The sequence below is a fragment of the Canis lupus genome, chromosome 4 (assembly GCF_011100685.1).
Source record: "Canis lupus familiaris isolate Mischka breed German Shepherd chromosome 4, alternate assembly UU_Cfam_GSD_1.0, whole genome shotgun sequence".
In the NCBI taxonomy this organism is placed as follows: domain Eukaryota; kingdom Metazoa; phylum Chordata; class Mammalia; order Carnivora; family Canidae; genus Canis; species Canis lupus.
The window spans coordinates 10,816,654-10,833,692 of NC_049225.1; the positions used below are offsets into that span (position 1 = coordinate 10,816,654).

General features: G+C 39.1%; 1 pseudogene; it reads left to right on the top strand.

Moving 5' to 3' along the window:
* Window positions 1-520: 520 nt before the first annotated feature.
* LOC100856064 lies at window positions 521-1,128 on the top strand (annotated as a pseudogene).
* The last annotated feature ends 15,911 nt before the right edge of the window (window positions 1,129-17,039 follow it).

Here is a 17,039-nt window from a genome sequence, read left to right on the forward strand (position 1 = left end):
TGGGCCTAGTTACTGTTAGGAGCTAGTTTCTGGAGAATTTGAAACTCTGCCCTTTGAGACTTGAGAGACAAAGTGAATTCCTCCCATATATCGTAAGGAAGTGTCTTCAAATTCATCAATCTGAAATAACCCATAAGATGAATATGAACAGCAAGGATTTTGTTGATTAAAAATACTAGTTTTCTTTTCCTTTAATCCTTATAACACTAGTCCTGAGATTTTTAAAAGGAAATAGAATAAAATAAAATGAAATCAAATAAAATGCAGAGCAAGACTATCAGACAAGAAGAGACTCAAAAACAACCAACCAGAGGCACCTGGGTAGCTCAGATGTCTGCCTTCCGCTCAGGTCATGATCCCAGGGTCCTAGAATCAAGTCCTGCATTGGGTTCCCTGCTCAGCAAGGGCAGGGAGGTCTGCTTCTCCCTCTCCCTCTACCCTCCTCCCTGCTCGTGTTCTCTCTCTCTATCAAATAAATAAAATCTTTAAAAAAAATTTAATAGTCTTCCTGTTCTCCACCATGGCGCAGGATCAAGATGAAAAGGAGAACCCCATGTGGGAGCTTCGGATCTGCAAATTCTGCCTCAACATCTGTGTGGGGGAGAGTGGAGACAGACTGACCCGCACAGCCAAGGTGCTGGAGCAGCTCACGGGCCAGTGTTCTCCAAAGCTAGGTACATGGTTAGATCCTTTGGTATCAAGAGAAATGAAAAGATTGCTGTCCACTGCACAGTCCCTGGGGCCAAAGCAGAAGAAATCTTGGAGAAAAGTCTAAAGGTGCGAGAGTATGAGTTAAGAAAAAATAACTTCTCCGATACTGGAAACTTTGGTTTTGGGATCCAGGAGCACATCGATCTGGGGATCAAATATGACTCAAGCATGGTATCTACAGCCTAGACTTCTATGTGGTATTGCTATGTGTGATGCTGAAACCTGGGTAGGCTTGCAAGGCTTTCAGCATTGCAGACAAGAAGCACAGGACAGGCTGCATGGGGGCCAAACACAGAATCAGCAAAGAGGAAGCCATGCGCTGGTTCCAGCAGAAGTATGATGGGATCATACTTCCTGGCAAATAAATTCCTGTTTCTATCCAAAAGGCCAGTAAAAACTTTTCAGTGAAATGTAAAATAATAATAATAATAATAATAATAATAATAAATTAAAAAAAACAACCAACCAAAATGGGTAACTGTGCTTTTTTCTAGGAGATGAAATGAAGCCAATCAATTTGATTTGGCTCACTTCAGCCCATATCCGTTGAATGTTTCTGCATATCAAGGGGCATATTTAATGTCTAAAAGAATGGAGATCAACGTAGTTAAAGAAGAGCCTCCAAACCATACTAATTTAATATAAATGAAAACTTTACCTTATCTTAGGAGGGAACCAAAAACAACACCCACTAGATTTAGATTAATTCAAAGAGAACGTTCTCAAGCCACCATGAGCATACCCTTTCTTCCCAGGCAGTGGGACTTTTCTGTCTAAATAAGAGAAATTGTGCATGAGGAATTCTATTCACTCATTTAGCAAATATTTATTAAGCACCCACTGCATGTGAGGCCTATAGTAGTTGAGGCTATGTCAATCAGCATAACAAACACAAACCACTCCTTCATGGAGCTGCAACCAAAATAAGTCAATTATGTATCATGTTAGAGGATGAAAAGCAGGGAAAGGGAATGGGATGGGGTATCCTCTAATCAGGTAGTCAGAGAACGCCTCCTACGGGTTACATCTAAGCAAAGACTATGAAGGATGGATGTGACTAAGCATTTGGGTGTCTTGGGAAAGAACATTCTATCATGTCCTAGAAAGCTAGTTTGATTCATCATGGAATGGGGAAGGAGCCTTCTAGGCAAAGGGAACAGCAAGAGCAAAATCCCTACTAACAGGGACTGTGTCAACTGGTCAGAGAAACAGCAAGGAGCCTCATGTGCCAAGGAAAATATTAGCAATCATCTTCTATTACCAGGTCATAGAAGAAACGAGAAAAGGAAAATGAATGTAGGCCATGGCAGACATGGTGTCAATTCTGCATGAACCTGGGAGCTGCTAGAATTGAGACAGGTAACAGCAGCATCTGACTTGGCTCCCAGTCAAGTGGGAGAGGTGCAGAGTGCAGAGGTGGTGGTGAGGTTTTGAACATGCCTCAAAGATAGAGCCAGCATGAGCCTCCTGGTGCACTGGGTCTTATTTTTGAAGGTACACAGAAGGCAAGACAACTCCAAAGATCATAGCCTGACAAACTGACGTTAGCATGACTGAGAAAAGGAAGACCCTAACAAGTAACTGGTTCAAGGAGAAAGATTAGGAATTCAGTTTGTACCCATGAGGTTGAGCTGCCTCTCAGATGTCCAAGAGCAAATATTGAGCAGACAGTTGGATATATAAGTCTGGAGTTCTGAGAGAGGTGCTATCTAGCGATGTTAGAGAGCTTCACCAGTACATGGATGAAGGATAAGAGGTCATCAAAAAAGAAGTGTAGACCAAGAAAAGGAGAAGATCTAGTGCTGAACTCTCAGACTCCAATATTAAATGAAAAGGACAAACACTTAAAAAGCTACAAATATTAAGTAAGACCAAATATTAGAAGCTGGGAAGGCAGAAATGGAAAAGTAACTGCTAAGTACACCACCTGTGTGAGTTTATCTGCAAGGACACCTGGGTGGCTCAGCAGTTGAGTGTCTGCCTTTGGCTCACAGTGTGATCCCGGGTCTGGGATTCGAGTCCCACATAAAGCTCCCTGTGAGAAGCCTGCCTCTTCTCTGCCTATGTCTCTGCCTCTCTCTCATGAATAAATAATAAATCTTTTTTTTTAAGAGCTTATTTGCAGGGGTGCCCACTGTCTCACTGCACAGTAAGTCATTTGGCCCCTTTTGAATTCAAAACAATCCTTGTCTCCTTTCTTTATAAGCTGGTCAATGTAACCACCCTATTTACAAACTGATTGCCTCACTGATTTCTGGTTCTGGGTTGAATGTCAGGGAAGGAAGGAATAACCAAGGTTGAGACAAAGTCTAGGCAATCATGGGAGAGTGTCCTCAGCACACAGCCTGAAACCAAACAGTCTGCCTTGCCTTTATCCAGCACACCCACTGGATCTGCACATTGATCTGGTTGTGTCAGTAAACAGACCTGCCCAGAGTTCATTTTGCCTGATAAAATCCACGTGTGCTCTAAGCTTACCAGTACTAAAGGGACAGCGATAGGAGTTTTTGGGATCCACTGTGACTAAGAATGAGATTCCAGTCAATATCCTTTTAAAAAAAGGATTAAAATACATTGTTTATCACAGGAAGAAAAATGTTATCTTGAATCTTCTGAAATGTGTAAAGCTTTTATAATTCCTATATTTGAAGACAAGGTAACAAGTAAATTCTCATACTCCACGATGGGACACGGAGGCAGCAGTGACTTGCTCTGCAAAGGCCTGTGGAAAGGATTTGGGTGGCAGGGGGTGGGAGGACATAAAGTTATTTCATTAGAGGGAAGCAGTTCTTACTATTATTTCCCTAGAGTGTGTTCTTTGGGGGGTGGGGTGCAGGAGACGACTTTCTGGTCAGATAAACCCACATTTGAACCTGATAGTGTCACATACCTGTGCAAGTCATTTTACTTCTCCAACTTTGAATCCCCTCATTTGTAAAATGTGAGTATTAGTTTGCTGGAGTTGCTATAACAAAGTACCACAGACTGAGTGGCTTCAATAACGGGAATTTATTTTCTCACAGATCTGGAAGCTAGAAGTCCAAGATCAATAGCTCAACAGAGCTATTCCTTCTGAGGCTTCTCTCTTCTGCTTGTAGATGGCTGTTTCTCCCTGTCTTCATATGGTCTTCCCCTACGCTTGCCTGTGTCCTCCTCTCCTGGTAAGGACAATAGTCACATTGGATTAAGGTCCCTAATGACCTTATTTCCTCTAGTCTGCTCTTTAAGGACTCTATCTTCAAATACTATGATATTCTGAGGTACAGGGGGTTAGGACTTCAGCACATGTATTTTGGGAGACACAGTTCAGCCCATAACAATATGAACAATTGGGCAGCCCGGGTGGCTCAGCAGTTTAGCTCCACCTTCAGCCCAGGGAGTGATCCTGGAGACCCGGAATCGAGTCCCACATCAGGCTCCCTGCATGGAGCCTGCTTCTCCCTGTGTCTCTGCCTCTGCCTCTCTCTCTGTCTATCATGAATAAATAAATAAAATCTTTAAAAAAAAAAATGTGGACAATCTACTTGTAGGCAGTATTATATTATGTTTTGAGTATGTATTATATATACATAACAACTATGTCTGACAATCAAAGCTCTGTTTTTAAATGTTTATTTATATACACAAAATTTTAGGAATAGTCTATTAGGAATTCTCATAATTACAATGTGAAACCAGAGTAGATGTTTACAAAAGCATACTTAAATCTAACTTTTTTAATATATGGGAATATTTTAATGTAATTTTCTTTAAGATTATTTCAGGTGTCCTTGGGAGCAATAAGAGTCTTCTCAAAAGACACAGTAACTGGAGCTCAGTCAGTTAAGCATCCGACTCTTGGTTTTGACTCAGGTCATGATCTCAGTCATGAGATGAGCCCCACATCAGGCTCCATGCTTAAGATTCTCTCCCCCCTTCTCCCTCTGCCTCATCCCCCAAACCTCCCACCTCTCTCTTGCTCTCTCTCTCTCTCTCTCAAAAAAAGGGGCAATCTTGGTAAAGCATTAGAGGAGAGAGTGGTACTGTGATAAGGGCGTAAACAGACTGGTCAACATAAACTTAGTTGCAGTTTTATTATTTGTTAATAATGTAACTTTCACTCTCAACAAATTTTAGCTCCTTTCTCCTTGACTAGTATGGTAATATGCTCCAAAGACACAATATTGTGGTAACAATTTTTGGGAAACATAATTTTATGAATTAAAAATTCAACAATTTTGTCTTTTCTCTAGAGAATCAAGGCACAAAGTAAGTGATCAATATATATTGGATGGGTGGATGGATGGATGCATAGATGGATGGATCCTAAAATAATATAGGAACATATGAAGATTTTTTTGAGTCTTACTTGACCTAAACTCTAGCCAAATACTGATGTATATTTGGCACCTCCTCCTGCTACTCTCCTGTATCCCCTCAAGGTAGGTGCTGTGGAATGGATGCTATTAAAGGCTATATTTCAGGGGAGCCTGGCTGGCTTAGGAGGAAGAGCATACAACTCTTGATCTTGGGGTTGTGAATTTGAACCCCACACTGGGTACAGAAATTACATACGTAATTCTACATACATAAATAAGGTTATATTTCAGTTGTGAAACCACATTGCCTCTTGTTCTATTGGCCACATAGCTGAAGCCGATTAGGTTGAGCTTGGTGTAATGCTCGCTCCTTCTCTTTTTTTTTTTTTGCTCCTTCTCAAAACCTGCTTCCCTATCTAGTTAAAGACTCAATCCCTCCGATATTAAGCATCCAAGATCATGTGCAATGTGGTCACTCCTAGGCAGGTCCCAGGAAGAGATGTTCATGCCCACTAGGACCATTCTAATCTTCACCATGTATACTTTAGTCTCTAGGTTTCTGGTTAAGAAAGGCAGTTTTCTAACAACTCCCAAATATTCTACATCTAAGCTTTAAGACACTTTGTAGCTACTTTGCATATTCTTCCCTTCCCTTCACTCCTAAAGTTCCTTAAGTTTATCTAAAACTTGTTCCAACCCATTTCCTCATCCAGTTGATAAGCCAGTTCCTACTTTCAATGAAGTGCAGATTTTCTACACTCTCCTAGGCTGGCATCTGGCATAACTTCTTGTGGTGGCTGGCCCCCAATGATGTCACACTCTGTGTAGTCCTTTACCACATTAGGTAGGGATGATTCATATTCATATTATTCATAGGATATTGCAGAAATGGTGGAGTGTGACTTTGTAAGACAGCTGGCTCTGTCTTACAAAGCCAGCAACCATGTCATAAAAACACAAGCAGACATATAGAGAGAGGGCCACATGACAAAGAACGGGGGTCTCCTGCCAACAACCATGTCATTGAAACATGTTAAAGTCAAGGCTTCTGACGACTGCAGCCTCAACCAGCATTTCAACTACAATCTCATAAGCAAGAACCACTCAACTTGCCCATAAACTAGGAGATAATAAAAGTTTTAAGCTATGTTCTAGGTTAATTTGTTGGATGGCAATAGATAACTAGTAAACTTCCTAAACTGCCCTAAATCTTAATAGTGGATTCCATCTGTCCTTGAAACTTATTTGCATCATCCTGACATTTCCTCATGTCAAACAAACTCTCAACTCTCCCTGTTTCAAAGCTCTGTTTCCTCTTAGCCCATTTATTAGAAACCCATGAATGGCTAAACATTTTTTGTAGAGGGTGAGGGAGCCCAAGGTTATTCTTCCTCTCACTGTCCCAGATTCACATGTAAATTTCTAATTTAAGTGACACCAAGAAACAGTCTTCTGGAATCCTATTTTTTAAATACCAATTCATCTTTACTATAGTGCATAGTCAATATTTCATATATAGAATAAGAACAAACATAATTTTCACAAAGGAAGTCGATCCAGGTGAAATGATCTATAGTGTGTCCTATATTATATTCAGACATAACACTACCCTGTTAATCAAGTGTGCTAATGAGAGGCTTGGAATTACCTTGATCCTTCCCTTGTCTCTTCTTTGATCCAGAATACATTTTTTCAATAGCTACCTGGACTCAAGGATGCTGTCTTTGGTACCAGAACACAGACCTGGATTACACTGATAAAAGACTAGGACACTGCTCTCATTAACAGAGATGACTGGCCAGCAGCCAAGTATCATTTCTGATCAGATCATTTCACTAAAGCTGATCTCAGCTTTTCTCTATACCAAGATGCCAGAGGGCATGTCTCCAGTATTACCCTGTAATAGTAGCTCACCTTGGCAAAAGTTGTTCACAATGATGGATCAGGATGGTAAGTGACAAAGATACCTTCTCTCCATTCTATATGCCCCTCCATGTAGAATGGAATATACTCTCATGGGGTGTATAGTTCACACGTGGCACACATTCTCCCTAATCTCTGAGATTCTGCACAGAAGTGATACTCGATACCCTAGGGCCCTAGAGGCAGCAAAGAGGTCAATTCAGTTCTGGGGAAGCTATTGCTTAGACAGACTGTGTTTTGAGACTTTCTGGCTCTGTCTATGTAAAGCGCTCTGTACTTTTTGGCAGCCAGGTGATTGACACACAGTGTTATTATGGAACAAGTGGAGCAACCCCAGGCATCCTTTCAAAGTAGGTATATAAAAAAGGCACTTTCAGATGGTTTTAAAGTTCTGAAACTTTTTGCTCTTCTTAAATCCTCCTGGGAAAGACAATTGCTTTTGTTTCAGTGTCATGAAAAGACTAACTCTTAACTTGAGTTCCTTCTACCTCTGTTACAGACTCCAACAGAATGTCCTCAGCACAGGCCTCCTAATGGGTCACAGCCCATCCATGTCAGGATGACTGCACAGGTGCCAGTTGCTTCCAAGCTTTCTAATCCCTAGATAAGAAAATAAAAGTGAACTCATTTATCCAAAGATTAAAAAACTAGAATGTGTGCCTGAATAGAATATGAAGTCCTCCCTGTCTATCATGATATTCCCTCAGGATGGATTTCAGACAACACCTGTGTAAGAAATATTTACAGTTGAAGTGAAAAAAAAATTTGCGTGTATAATAGTAACTAGTTTCCACTATTCTGGAATATAAAATATAAAAATAAATACAGATGGGGGATCCCTGGATAGCTCAGTGGTTTAGTGCCTGCCTTCAGCCCAGGGCATGGTACTGGAGTCCCGGGATCAAGTCTCATGTCAGGCTCCCTGCATAGAGGCTGCCTGTGTCTTTGCCTCTCTCTCTCTGTCTCTCATGAATAAATAAATAAAATCTTTTAAAAAATAAATAAATACAGAAAGATCTATAGATTCATTTAATACATGGCTATTGACTGTCAACCATATGATACCCATTGTGTTAAGTGCTGGAGGTTCAATAGTGAACAAAAACATGGTCTTTTTATTCATGAATAAATACAGAGAGTAAACAGACAGACAATATTAAACTATGAATTGTGTTAAATGTGAGGAAAGAAAAATAAATGGTGACAGTTCCTGGCTTTCTTATTTACAACTGCTTCCTCAATACTTGGAACTATGGCTGGCATATTGTAGGAGCCTAACATGTATAGAATGATTTGATGAGTTTATAGATTCTTCATGAGAAATTATAATAGAGAAACACCTTATATTGTGGAAAGTCAGGAAAAGTTATGACATATAAACACTAACGAGAAAGGTAAGCAGGGATTACCCACATGACATGGGCAAGGTGCAGAAAAGCATTGCAGAAAGAAAGTTAAATGGGCTTTTAAAAAGGTTCTAAGGTTTTACTTTTATTCCAGTTACCATACAGTGTAATAGTAGTTTCATTTGTACAATATAGTGATTCACAACTTCCATACAACATCTGGTGCTCAACACATAATCCTCATCACCTAATTAACCCATCTTCCCGCCCACCTCCCTTCTGATAATCATCTATTTGTTCTCTGTAGTTAAAGTCTGTTTTATGTTTTACCTCTCTCTTTTTTTATCCCTTTGCTTATTAGTATTGTTTTTTAAATTCCACATATGAATAAAATCATATGATATTTGTGTTTCTCTGACTGGCCTATTTCTCTTAGCATCATACTCTAGCCACATCCAGGTCACTGCAAATGCCAAGATTTCATACTTTTTATGGCTGAGTAATATTCTACTTCTACTTTTTTTTTTTTTTCCCCTCATGTATATGGTTAGGGTTCAGCTAAAAGTCACAAATTAGGGACGCCTGGGTGGCTCAGCAGTTGGGCCTCTGCCTTCGGCTCAGGGCGTGATCCTGGGGTCTCAGGATCGAGTCCTGCATCGGGCTCCCTGCATGGAGCCTGCTTCTCCCTCTGCCTGTGTTTCTGCCTCTCTCTCTGTGTGTGTCTCTCATAAATAAATAAATAAAATCTTCCAAAAAAAGTCACAAATTACAATGAAGCTATTTCTATTATGAATATCTACACAAAAAATAATGCAACAAAAAACTCATACTTGCTGAGCAATAATTACAAGAGATGCAAAAAGGCATAGATAAAAACACACTAACAATGAAAGACTTTAATATACCACTCAGAACAAGACAAACCTAGTGAATCGAAACTAAATGAAGATATCAAAGAACTAAGTAACAATAAGGTATAACTTATAGCTATATATTAAACTTTTCACCATGATAATGGAAAATACAACTCCCTCTCAAGGTATAAGAATCATTCACAAAGTGAATCATATATCAGGTCACAAAGAAAACATCAGCAAATTTCATAAAGTAGAAATATTACATGCTAAGTGAGATAAGTCAGACAGAGAAAGACAAGTACTGAATGATATCATTTATATGTGTAATAAAAAAAATTGAACCTGCAAAATAAAGAAAGTAAAAAAAAAACAGTAAAAAACAAAAGAGAAAGTTAAATGGTGGTTACTGGAGGATGCAGAATGGGGGATAAGACGGATAGTGCTTAAGAGTACAACCTTGTGATGAGTAATAAATAAGACAGTATACTGAATAATAATACATATAAATTTATATAAATACAAATACACAGTATATTGAATACACATAATAATATTGTATTATAATTATGTAATATGATGACTAGTGCTACAACAGTAATCATACTACAATATATAAATGTGTCAAAGTAACACATTGTACACCTTAAATTTATGCAATGTTACATGTAAAATTTATTATAAACAAAGAAACAAAAAGTGAACCAGTTGTAGAATACAAGGGTTGTTTTGAATGTTATTATGTATAAGATTAGTTTTCAGAAGAACTGAAACAAGCTTAAATAATGAGGGAGAATGGGTCATTAAGCTAGTGTATCCAATCAGAAGGGCTTAATTACAGAGGAGTCTGAGAATTATGAGTGGCTTATTGAGTGTCTCAGTAGTAATAAAAATGAAAGGACTCATGAAGCTGGTAAATGACCATCACACATACTTAAAAGTATAACAATCAGGGATCCCTGGGTGGCGCAGCGGTTTGGCGCCTGCCTTTGGCCCAGGGCAGGATCCTGGAGACCTGGGATCGAATCCCACGTCGGGCTCCCGGTGCATGGAGCCTGCTTCTCCCTCTGCCTGTGTCTCTGCCTCTCTCTCTCTCTCTCTCTCTGTGACTATGACTATCATAAATAAATTAAAAAAAAAAAAGTATAACAATCAAGGTATCAACCAATGTGCAGGGTGTAATGAAAAATCTAAGACATATTTGAGTGCAAATGTTATTATTTTCTTAATTTCCGTTACTGAACTAAAAAAAGAAGATATATTACAAACAACAGTCTCTGCTCACAAAGGAATAAAATAAAAAATTGTTAACCACAATGAAAATAAAAAAGGAGGGATCCCTGAGTGGCTCAGTGGTTTAGCACCTGCCTTTGGCCCAGGGCGGGATCCTGGGGTCCCGGGATTGAGTCCTGCATCGGGATCCCGGCATGGCGTCTGCTTCTCCCTCTGCCTGTGTCTCTGCCTCTCTCTGTCTCTATGTCTATCATGAATAAATAAATAAAAGTCTTTTAAAAAAATAAAATAAAAAAGGACTTGGGAATGAAAGGAAAAAATTTAAACTAAAAGTATAAAATTTCTAAAACATAATGATAATACAAACAATGTACCAGAATATGTGACATACACTTAAAGCAATGATCAGGGACGCCTGGGTGGCTCAGTGGTTGAGTGCCTCTGCCTTTGGCCCAGGGCACGATCCTGGAGTCCCTGGATCGAGTCCCGTGTTGGGCTCCCGGCATTGAGCCTGCTTCTCCCTCCTCCTGTGTCTCTGCCTCTCTCTCTCTTTCACTCTCTCTCTTTCTCTCTCTCTATCTTAAATAAATAAAAATAAATAAACCTTTAAAAATAAATAAATAAAACAATTATAAGGATATTAACTGGGCTTGAATAAAAGCATAGAAGATGCTAGAGAATTCCCTCCTGCAGAGATAAAGAGCTAAAAGCTAGTCAAGCCAAAATTTAAAATGCTATAACTGAAATGCAAATGCAAATGGATGCCATAACAATGAGGATGGATGAAACACAGGAATGAATCAATGGTACAGAAGATACAATTATGGAAAATAATGAAAAGGGGGAAACAAAGTTAATATATAAGAGAATTAAGGGACCTAGCAACTTATTAAAATGCAATAACATTGGTATCACAGGAGTCTCAGAAGATGTAAAGAAAGAAAAAGGGGCAGAAGGTTCATTTGAGCTAATTATAGCTGGAAACTTCCTTAATCTATAGAAGGATACAGACATCAAAATCCAAGAAGCACAGAGAATTGCCATTAAATTCAACAAAGGCTAGCCATTGCCAAAGCATGTCATAGTCAAATTCACAAAATACACAGACAAGGGAAGAATGCTAAAAACAGCAATAGGAAAAAAGTCCTTAACCTACAAAGAAAGACAGATCAGGTTCACAGCAGATCTGTCCACAGAAATTTAGCAGGCCAGAAGAGAAATGCAGGATATATTCAACATGCTGAATGGGAAAAATCTGCATCCAAGAACACTTTATCCAGCAAGGCTGTCATTCAGAATAGAAAAAGAAATAAAGAGTTTCCCAAACAAACACCAAAGAAGTTTGTGACCACTAAACTAGCCCTGCAAGAAATATTAAGGGGAACTCTTTGAGTGGGGGGGAAAAAGACCAAAAACAACAAAGACTAGAAGGAACCGAGAACATCACCAGAAACACCACCTTTACAGGTAACACAATAGCACTAAATTCCTATCTTTCAATAATCACTGAACATAAATGGACTAAATACTCCAATGAAAAACAGAGGATATCAGAATAAGTTAGAAAAAAAAAGACCCATCCACATGCTGCTTACAGAAGACTCATTTTAGATCTAAACACATCTGCAGATTGAAAGTGAGGGGAGAGAGAACCATCTATCATGCTAATGTATGCCAAAAGAAAGTCAGAGGAGCCATCCTTATATCAGACAAACTAGATTTTATTTTATTTTATTTTCAGATTTTATTTATTCATTCATTAGAATACACAGAGAGGAGAAAGAAAGAGAGGCAGAGACACAAGCAGAGGGAGAAGCAAGGTCCATGCAGGGAGCCTGACATGGGACTCAATCCCGGGTCTCCAGGATCATGCCCTGGGCTGAAGGCAGTGCTAAACCGCTGAGCCACTGGGGCTGCCTGACAAACTAGATTTTAAACTAAAGACTATAACAAGAGATGAAGAAGGCCATTATATCATAATTAAGTGGTCTATTCATCAAGAATATTTAACAATTGTGAATATTTATGCCACCAACTTGGGAGCACCCAAATATACAAATCAATTAATAACAAACCTAAAGCTCATTGATGATAATACAATAATAGTAGGGGACTTTAACACCCCATTTACAGCAATGGACAGATCTTCTAAGCGAAAGTCAACAAAGAAACAATGACTTTGAATGAAACATTGGATCAAATGGACTTCATAGATATATTCAGAACATTTCATCCTAAAGCAACAGAAGACACATTCTTAAATGCACATGGAACATTCTCCAGAGCTGATCACATACTAGGTCCTGAATCCACCCTCAACCAGTACAAAAAGATTGAAATTATACCATTCATATTTTCTGACCACAAACTAGGAAGATTGAAGTCAACCACAAGAAAAAATTTGGAAAGACCACAAATACATGGAGGTTAAAGGACATTTTACTAAATAATGAATGGGTTAACTAGGAAATTAAAGAAGAAATTAAAAATTATATGGAAGCAAATGAAAATGAAAACAAGATAGTCCAAAACCTTTGGGGTGCAGCAATGGTAGTCTTAAGAGGGAAGTACATTGTAATACAGGCTTACCCCAAGAAGCAAAAAAAGTCTCAAATACATAACCTAACTTTATACCTAAAAGAGCTAGGAAAGGAACAGTAAATAAAGACTAAAGCCAGCAGCAAAAGAAAAATAATAAAGATCAGAGCACAAATAAATCATATAGAAATAAACAAAAAAACACACTAGGACAGATCAACAAAACTAACAGCTGGTTCTTTGAGAGAATTAAGAAAATTGATAAACCCCTAGCCAGATTATCAAAAAGAAAAGAGAAAGAACCTAAATACATAAAATCATGAATGAAAAACACCACAGAAGTACAAACAATTATAAGAAAATATTATGAAAAGTATACACCAACAAACTGGGCAATCTAGAAGAATTGGATAAATTTCTAGAAACCTATGAACTACCAAAACTGAAGCAGAGAGAAATAGAAATTTTGAACAGACCCATAACCAACAAACAAATTGAAACAATAATAAAAAATCTCCTAACAAACAAAAGTCCAGGGCTAGATGGCTTCCCAGGGGAATTCTATGAGTCAAAAAATTCAAAAAATAAAAATGGAAGGAAAATTTCCAGATTAATTCTATAAGGCCAGCATTACCTTGATTCCAAAACCAGACAAAGACCCCACTAAAAAGGAGAATTACAGGCCAATCCCTGATGAACATGAATGCAAAAATTCTCAACAAGATACTAGCAAATTGAATTCAACAGTACATTAAAAGAATTATTCACCACAATCAAGTGGGGTTTATTCCTGGGTGGCAGGGCTGGTTTAATATTTGCAAATCAATTGTAATACACCACATTAATAAAAGAAAGGATAAGAACCATATGATCCTCTCAATAGATGTAGAAAAAACATTTGACAAAATACAACATCCATTCTTGATAAAAAAAAAAACTCTCAACATGGGACTCCTGGGTGGCTCAGTGGTTGAGTGCCTCCCTTCGGCCCAGAGTGTGATCCTGGAGTCCTGGGATTGAGTCCCACATTGGGCTCCCTGCCGGGATCCTGCTTCTCCCTCTGCCTGTGTCTCTGCCTCTCTGCGTGTCTCTCATGAATAAATAAATAAAATCTTAAAAAAAAAAAAACTCAGCAAAGTAAGGATAGAAGGAATACATTTCAACATCATAAAGGCTATATACAAAAGACCTACAGCTAATAGCATCCTCAATGGAAAAACTGAAACCCCTTCCCTTATATTCAGGAATAAGACAATGATGTCCACTGTCACCATTACTATTTAACACAATACTGGAAGTCTTAGCCTCTGCAATCAGACAACAAAATGAAATAAAAGGCATCCAATGCAGCAAAGGAGTCAAACTTTCACTATTTGCAGATGCATGATACTCTATATAGAAAACCCAGGGGATCCCTCGGTGGCTCAGTGGTTTGGCGCCTGCCTTTGGCCCAGGGCATGATCCTGGAGTCCTGGGATCAAGTCCCATGTCAGAATCCCTACACGGAGCCTGCTTCTCCCTCTGCCTGTGTCTCTGTCTCTCTCCTCTTTGTGTCTCTCATGAATAAATAAATAAAATCTTTAAACAAAGAAAAAGAAAACCCAAAAGACTCCACCAAAAAATTGCTAGACCTTATCCATGAATTCAGTAAAGTAGCAGGATATAAAGTCAATTATACAGAAATCTGTTGTATTTCTATACACCAGTAGAAAAAGAAATAAAAGAACCGATCCCATTTGCAATTGAACCAAAAACAATAAGATACCTAAGAATAAACCTAACCAAGGAGGTGAAAGATCTGTACTCTGAAAACTATAGAACACTTATGAAAGAAATTGAAGGGGACACAATGAAATAGAAAAACATTCCATGCTCATGGATTGTAAGAGCAGACATTGTTAAAATGTCTATACTACCCAAAACTATCTACACAATTAATGAAATCTCAATCAAAATACCACTAGCATCTTTCACAGAGCTAGAACAAACAATCCTAAAATTTGTATGGAACCACACAATACCCTGAACAGCCAAAGCAATCCTGAAAAACCAAAGCAAACCTGGAGGCATCTCTATTCTGGACTTCAAGGTATATTACAAAGCTGCAATCATCAAGACAGTATATTACTGGCACAACAACAGACACACAGATCAATGGAACAGAATAGAAAACCCAGAAATGAATTGACAACTATATGGTCAACTAATCTTTGACAAAGCAAGAAAGAATATCCAATAGAAGAAAGGCAGTCTTTTCAACAAATGGACAGAAACATGTAGAAGAATGAAACTGGACCACTTTCTCCTACCATAATAAAAAGAAATTCAAAATGGATGAAAGACCTAAAGGTGAGACAGGAATCCATCAGAAACCTGGAGGAGAATACAGGTCTCTTAGACCTCAGCTGTAGCAACTTCTTACAAGACATGTCACCAGAGACAAGGGAAACAAAGCAAAAATGAACTATTAGGATTCATCAAGATGAAAGTTTCTTTTTTTTTTTTTTAGATTCTATTTATTTATTCATGAGAGACACACAGAGAGATGCAGAGACATAGGCAGAAGGAGAAACAGGCTCCTCAAGAGGAGCCCAATATGGGACTCAATCCTGGGACCGTGGGATCATGTCCTGAGCTGAAGGCAGACACTCAACCACTAAGCCACCCAGGCATCCCAAGATAAAAAGCTTCTGCACAGTGAAGGAAACAGTCAACAAAACTAAAAGGCAGCCTACAGAATGGGAGAAGATATTTGCAAATGACAAATCTGATAAAGAGTTAGTGTATAAAATCTATAAAGAACTTATCAAACTTAATGCTCAAAAAACAAACAGTTCAGTTAAGAAATGGGCAGAAGACATGAATAAACATTATTCCAAAGAAGACATCCATATGGCTAATAGAAAAGATGCTCAAGGGAAAATCCATCACTTGCCATCAGGGAAATACAAATCAAAACCACAATGAGATACCTCCTCACACCAGTGAAAATGGTGAAAATTAACAAGACCAGAAACAACAAATGTTGGAGAGGATGTGGTGAAAGGGGAACCCTCTTGCACTGTTGGTGGGAATGTGAACTGGTACAGCCATTGTGGAAAACTGTGTGGAGGTTCCTCAAAGAGTTAAAAATACCCTGCAACCCAGCAATTGCACTGCTGGGGATTTACCCCAAAGATACAGATGCAGTGAAATGGCAGGACTCCTCACCCCGATGTTTATAGCAGCAATGTCCCCAATAGCCCAACTGTGAAAGGAGCCTTGGTGTCCATTGAAAGACAAATGGATGAAGAAGATGTGGTCTATGTATACAATGGAATATTCCTCAGCCATTAGAAACAACAAATACCCACCATTTGCTTCAACGTGGATGGAACTGGAGGGTATTATGCTGAGTGAAGTAAATCAATCGGAGAAAGACAAATATTATATGGTCTCATTCATTTGGGGAATATAAAAAATAGTGAAAGGGAATAAAGGGGAAAGGAGTGAAAATATCAGTGAGGATGACAGAACATGAGAGACTCCTAACTCTGGGAAACGAACAAGGGGTGGTGGAAAGGGAGGTGGGTGGGGAGTGGGGTGACTGGGTGACGGGCACTGAGGGGGGCACTTGACGTGAGCACTGGGTGTTATACTATATGTTGGCAAATCGAACTCCAATAAAAAAATATACAAAAATAAGAAAAGAAAAGATGCTCAAGGGACGCCTGGGTTAAAGTGCCTGCCTTCAGCTCAGGGCATGGTCCTGGGGTCCCGGGATCAAGTCCCATATCAGGCTCCCTGCATAGAGCCCGCTTCTCCTTCTGCCTGTGTCTCTGCCTCTTTCTCTCTCTGCATCTCTCATGAATAAATAAATAAAATCTTTAAAAAGAAAAGATGCTTAACATCATTCGTTATCAGGGAAATACAAATCAAAACCATGATGAGATACCTCACACCTGTCAGAATGGCTAACATTAACAACTCAGGAAACAACACATGTTGGTGAGGATGCAAGAAAGGAACCCTCAGGCAACCCCGGTGGCCCTGCAGTTTGGCACCACCTTTGGCCTGGGGTGTGATCCTGGAGGCCTGGGATGGAGTCCCATATCAGGCTCCCTGCGTAGGGCCTGCTTCTCCCTCTGTCAGTGTCT